Below are 6,532 nucleotides of genomic sequence, written 5' to 3' on the forward strand. Positions count from 1 at the left end.
ATATAATTTATTAAACAGCAACTGAAAGAAAATGAAGGAAAAATGGGAAGTTCAAGGAAGCAAGGAACCCCGCGCTATGGGCATGGGGACATGAAAGAGAGCAGCCTCTGGGACATAAGAAATGTTCACAGTGTGTTCATCACACATCCCAGGCCTCCTGCCAGGCTCTGGTTGTGCTGCGGTGATATTGCCAAGTCAGACACTAGATTTTGCAGAGGCCACATGCCCTCAGGCTCTAGGTGGCAGAACCCTTCTCCCCAGCATCTGGCCCCACATCAGAGTGACGTCATATCTTCTGAGTCCAGTCTTCAAGGCCCTCTTGTCTGGTGACATCTCCTTGCACTGGGCCCTCTGCCCATGGCCCCATCTAACTCTCCCCAAATGCTCATTGTGATCAGCTGCCGTGTTACTTGTGGCCGGCATCCAGTATTCTGGTCGTGCAGCTCCCCATTGTTGCTCAGCCTTGGCTTCCAGATTGTGCAGCTGGTTTATGCAGATCCAGATCCCTGCTCTGGTCTGCGCCAATGCCAGCTCGCCAGCTCTGCCTCAGCATGGCTGCTGTGTCTCCAGCTCTTCTGGCTCAGTGCTGTTCTGTGGCCTCAGCCCAGCTCTGCCTTCAGGGCTGCGTCTCTCGACCTTTTTTATTTCTGACTGCTGCTGCTCTGCCTCCAGCACAGCTTGATGTACTGCCTCCTCAGGTTTGCTAGAATTCTACTGCCTTAATAGCCCCAAATCACTTAAAATGAACCTAAAGGTAGCCCAGTCTATTTCTTGAAAGTAGCATTTTTAATTAACACATTGGTTTATACTTCAAGTAAGAATGAAACCTTTTGTTAGATACCTAGCACAGATCTGATTTAAAAAAGAAAGAAAAGAAAAGACAGCTATGGTGTTAAAAATAGCCCAAAAGGAGCACAAAATGTATGTAGTGTGAAAACAACAATAACTTTATAATATTATTTATTTCCAATTGTATGATGGTAGTTAATGTCCATATTTTGAGTTGAATTATTTTGTTACTGTTAGTCTCTCAAAGGCAACATTTCCTCTTCAGTGTCTTCATTGGAAGTAAAATGCTATTGCTGCTGGTCATACATATCAGCAGTGACCAGTGCAATCATGTCTTTTGTTGGTGCAAACTCTTCACAACAGTTTTTGTATCATTGTATATATGCCCTAACATGAAGAATGTTTTTTAAAGTCTTTGTCCGCAGTGGCAGGCATGTGTTCCTGACCTTTAACTCAAACTGCTCTACTTGGTTATCTTGAGTATGATGCCAGTGCATCATAGGCAAAACTATCCACTGCTAATCCAACAGTCCAAGATCTCCACAAAACAATGGCAAAAATGAGATATCAGCCAATCTAGGTCGTGAAAGACTTAGTCATACAAGTGATTCAATCACCTGGACATATGGTGGCAATCTCTGTTTTATCTGTTTCACAAACTCTCCTCAAATTCAGGGTAATATGGTCCAGTTCTCAGAAACACACTGTTTCACACCGTAGAATGTCCTCAATTCCTGCAGCAGCTTTCCTGTATTAGCACTTTCCAACCAAAACATTTGGTTCATCCTCCAAGCTTCAAGAAGGGCTGGACATAGAAAAATCAGGTAAATTATAGGATTGTACCTGCTTTATTTGTTTTTGGCTATCAGAAAGCATTGGTTCAGTTCGTCATACTGAACAAGATATCGGTTCACACAGAGTATAATGGAAAGCCACCTTGCTTCAGAAAACTGCTGTATCATCTGTTGGTCTGGAAGTCATGGAAAGGCTGCATGACACTGTGTGTAGAGGTGGGGGGTGATAGGTGACACTGAAAGAGATCAGGTGATGGTGAGAGAGAGGGAACTCATCAATAGAGGGATCAGTACTTGGTGATACAATGAAAAGTGGTTAGGTGTGAGGAGCTTCTCAGACATTGAACTTCCACAATGCTAAGCTCAGCTAAGTAGGACAGAGCACCCTTGATTAAGGAGGAGATATCCTTTTACCCTTTTGTCACACAGGCTTAAAGTCAGTGGCCCCAGGCAATCACATCCTGCAATTGTATTTACCCAATTTCTCACAAAGCTCTACACTTTTGGCCCCATAAATAATAGGGTTGAACATGGGGAGGAGGAAGTAATACACGTTGGCCAAGATGATGTGGATATAGGGAGCAATTCCCTCACCGAACCGCTGTTTCAGAGTGGAGAAGAGGAAGGTAGGATAAGAGATCATCATCACACCGACGTGGGCTGAGCAGGTGTTTAAAGCTTTCTGGTGGGCTTTCCTGGAGGATACTCTGAGGACGGCCCTAATGATAGATCATAGGACAAGGCAATGAGCGTCAGGTCTAACGAGATGACTACAAATACTATTACCAAACCGTAAACCCTGTTGACTGTGATGTCCCCATATGACATCTTCGCCACAGCCATGTGGTCGCAGTATGTGTGGGGGATAATGCGGTTGGCACAGAATGGCTGCCTGCTCAGGAGCAGGGGCAGGGGCAGAATTAAAATAAAAGCTCTAAGAAAACCCACTAGACCTAGCTTAGCTATTCGTGCATTGGTGACGATAGTGGTGTATCTCAGAGGGTTACATATGGCAACATAGCGATCAAAGGCCATAGTCACGAGGACGGCTGAGTGCATACTAGTACCTGCATGAAGGAAGAACATCTGGGTGAGGCAGCCACCCACAGTAATGCCTTTCAAATTGAACCAAAATATGCACAGTACCTTCGGCATGATGGAGGTAGACGTGCCGATTTCTGTGACTGCCAGCATGGAGAGCAGCAAGTACATCGGCTTGTGCAGGGTCTGCTCCTTGCCTATAACAAACAGAAGTATGAAATTTGACAACAGGCCCATAATGTAGAAAGTAGAGAACGGGATGGAAATCCAGATGTGAGCAGTTTCCAAGCCAGGGATGCCCATTAGGATGAATGGTGAAGCGTAGGAGTCGGTGAGGTTGAAAGCTGCCATAAGGTGGTTGATGTGTTGATCAGACTCAGAAATGCTCAAGGTTCCTGTGAAGGGAAAGGAGGACAATTAGGGGGTTTACATACTTTATAACAAATTCTGTAGTAAATATTTTATACTTATTAACAATCTAGAAAGGGGGGTTGAGCAGTGAGGTGGTAACGAATACAGATGACACAAGATTATTTAGTTCATAGTCAAGTCCAGAGAAATCCCAGAGGGAGTTTACCAAGCCATGTGAATGGGCAATGTGACGGCAGATGAACTTTAAAGTCCATAACTGCAATGTATATGCCCATTGGAGGGAAAAGCTTGAAATCCTCAAACACCTAAAAAGGTTATAATTTAACTGCATGAACTCAGGACATGGATCAGGGTGTTATGGTACGTAGCTCGGAGAAACCCTGCTCACATTGCAGGCCTGGACAGAAACTAAGAAAATTATTGTCATCCAGGAGGAGTGGGATGGGAAACCATACAGAAAATGCAATGCCATGAGATCAGTCAGTCAATGTTTCACCCTGCTCTGGACTCCTCTGTGTAGTACTGGGCACCCTTCTCACCCAGGATATTGCAGAACTAAAGGGGGTCAGAGAATGATCAGTAAGAATGATCAAGGGCCCAAGGAAACTCTCATAATGAGAGAGGTTGAAAAGACTGGGATTGTTACTTTACAGAGGAGATGAATTAGAGGGAAATGAGAAAATCTATAAAATACTGATTGAAATATTAATTGAAAAGAGATTAAAAAGTGTGCTCTCTTGACCCAATGCCTAATTATAATGAGGAACTAGTTGCAACAAGAGGTAGTTGAAGCCATGAGCTAAGTGAGAATCAGGAAGGATTTGAGTATCAGACGGGTAGCCGTGTTAGTCTGGATCTGTAAAAGCAGCAAAGAATCCTGTGGCACCTTATAGACTAACAGACGTTTTGGAGCATGAGCTTTCGTGGGTGAATACCCACTTCGTCGGATGCAAGAAGTGGACATTTCCAGGGGCAGGTTTATATATGCAAGCAAGAAGCAAGCTAGAGATAACGAGATTAGTTCAATCAGGGAGGATGAGGCCCTCTGCTAGCAGTTGAGGTGTGAAAACCAAGGGAGGAGAAACTGGTTCTGTAGTTGGCAAGCCATTCACAGTCTTTGTTTAATCCTGAGCTGATGGTGTCAAATTTGCAGATGAACTGAAGCTCAGCAGTTTCTCTCTGAAGTCTGGTCCTGAAGTTTTTTTTGCTGCAGGATGGCCACCCTAAGATCTGCTATTGTGTGGCCAGGGAGGTTGAAGTATTCTCCTACAGGTTTTTGTATATTGCCATTCTTAATATCTGATTTGTGTCCATTTATCCTTTTCCGTAGACACTGTCCAGTTTCGCCGATGTACATAGCAGAGGGGCATTGCTGGCATATGATGGCGTATATTACATTGGTGGATGTGCAGGTGAATGAACCGGTGATGGTGTGGCTGATCTGGTTATCTCTAGCTTGCTTCTTGCTTGCATATATATACCTGCCCCTGGAAATTTCCACTACTTGCATCCGACGAAGTGGGTATTCACCCATGAAAGCTCATACTCCAAAATGTCTGTTAGTCTATAAGGTGCTGCTTTTACAGGAAGGATTTGGACATTTACATGAATAGTGAGACTGTATTTAGCTATAATTATTGTAACTGGATATATTTTGGAAAGCCTACATGGCACCATGTTTTAGGGCACAAGCCTGTCTCTAGCTGTTAGGCATTAGGATGACACACTCAGGATGCATAAGTCAGCCCCTCATCCACCTATTGCTGGGTTTTTTACCCCTTCTTTTGCAGCAGCTGGGGCTTTTACTATCAGAGAGAGGAAACTGGACTGGATGAACCTTAGGTCTGATCCACAATGCCATTCTTATATTGGAGGGGAGTCAAGTTTCCCCCATAGAAACAGACATTATCATGCTGGTCTATGACTTTGTGCTCAACAGAATGGGCAGGAAGGGCACAAGGCTCCTTATATTTTGGGGCTGAAGGCCTGCCCCTGTTACTTCTCTTGTTTCTTTTTCTGAGACACTTTCTTGCCCGCACCCATCTTTGTCTGAGTCATAAGTTAAGGATTTTAACTAACAAGTGTAAGAAGAAACGTGTGTCAGCAACTCAGCGGCTAACCCTTCTCATGCCTGAATATCAATGAACTTTGCAGAGGACAAAAAAATTGGGGGATTGTAATTAATAAAGAGGACAGGTCACTGATTCAGAGCAATCTGGATTGGTTGGTAAATTGGGTAGAAGAAAACAATTTGTGTAGACTTGAGGGCATGAAGGGATAATTAGCTAAACATGAAATCCCAGTGTGACCCTGTGGCCAAAAGAGCCAATGTGATCCTGGGATGATAACCACTGGAATCTCAAGGAGAGGTGGAGAAGTTATTTTACCTCTGTATGTGGCACTGGTGCGACTGCTGCTGGAATCCTGTGTCCAGTTCGTGTTTCCCCGGTTAAAGATGGATGTTGATACACTGAAGAGGGTTCAGAGAAGAGTCACAAGAATTAGTACAAGATGAGAAACCCTGTCGTATAGTGATATACTCAAAGATCTTAATCTGTTTAGCTTAATAAATATGGCTAAGGAGTGACTTGATAAATGTAGGAAAGTACCTACACTGGAAACCAGTATTTAATAATAGGCTTTTCAGGCTAGCATACAGAGGTGTTACATGATCCAATGGCTGGAAATTGGAGTTAAAGAATTTTTGATTGGCAATAAAGCATATATATTTTTTAAATGGTGTGAGTAATTAAGCATTGGAACAATTTACCAAGGATCTTGGCAGAGTCTTCATCACTGAGAATTTTAACTCAAGGTTGGATGTTTGTCTAAAAGATCTGCTTAAGGATTAATTTGGCGGAAATTCTCAGGCCTGTGTTATTCAGATCAAATGATCAAAATGGTCCCTTCTGGCCTTGGAATCTACGAACATGTCCCTAGGAGTCAGCTGGAGGCATTTTGCTGAGGGATCCCATGACACACTGCATAGATGGAAGTTTTAGATGAGAAAAATAATGATTTTACCCCATAAAATCTCTGCACTAAGAATGAATGTACAACCCTCACCATTAACGACTAACAGAGCTTGCTAGCAAAGCGTCCCAGAGCATCCTGGTTTTAACATCTGTGTCTCAGTGGCTCACTGTTTCAGTCAGTTACCAGTGATTCCTGCGTGTGGAAGCTGTATTTATCCAGGACCTCACATGTTCCAGAGTTCCTCGCTCTCATTATATAATGTGCATAATTCTCAGCTTGTGTGTTGTTCCTGTGTAGTATTCCTTGAAGCACTATGTGCTGTCTCTCGGTTTCACAAGAGAAGCAGCACACATTCCTTGGCATTTGCCACTAAGGTGAGAGATTTCTCACAGGTGTGTCACTCCTCCCTGCCAAGTAAGCAGCAGCTCACCCCTTGCAGAGGAAGAGCTGTGGGGAGCATGGGGCAGCTTGGAGATTATGGGAGTCACAGATGACTGAGGAGTCTGGAGAAGACACTGGCAACCAGCAAGATGTTGGAACCAAGGGAGCCTGGGATAGGG

General features: G+C 43.8%; 1 pseudogene; it reads right to left on the reverse strand.

The window, feature by feature from the left end:
• Positions 1–2,037: 2,037 nt before the first annotated feature.
• LOC123362244 lies at positions 2,038–5,462 on the reverse strand (annotated as a pseudogene).
• Positions 5,463–6,532: the final 1,070 nt, after the last annotated feature.

This window comes from Mauremys mutica, chromosome 1 (assembly GCF_020497125.1).
Source record: "Mauremys mutica isolate MM-2020 ecotype Southern chromosome 1, ASM2049712v1, whole genome shotgun sequence".
Classification (NCBI taxonomy): domain Eukaryota; kingdom Metazoa; phylum Chordata; order Testudines; family Geoemydidae; genus Mauremys; species Mauremys mutica.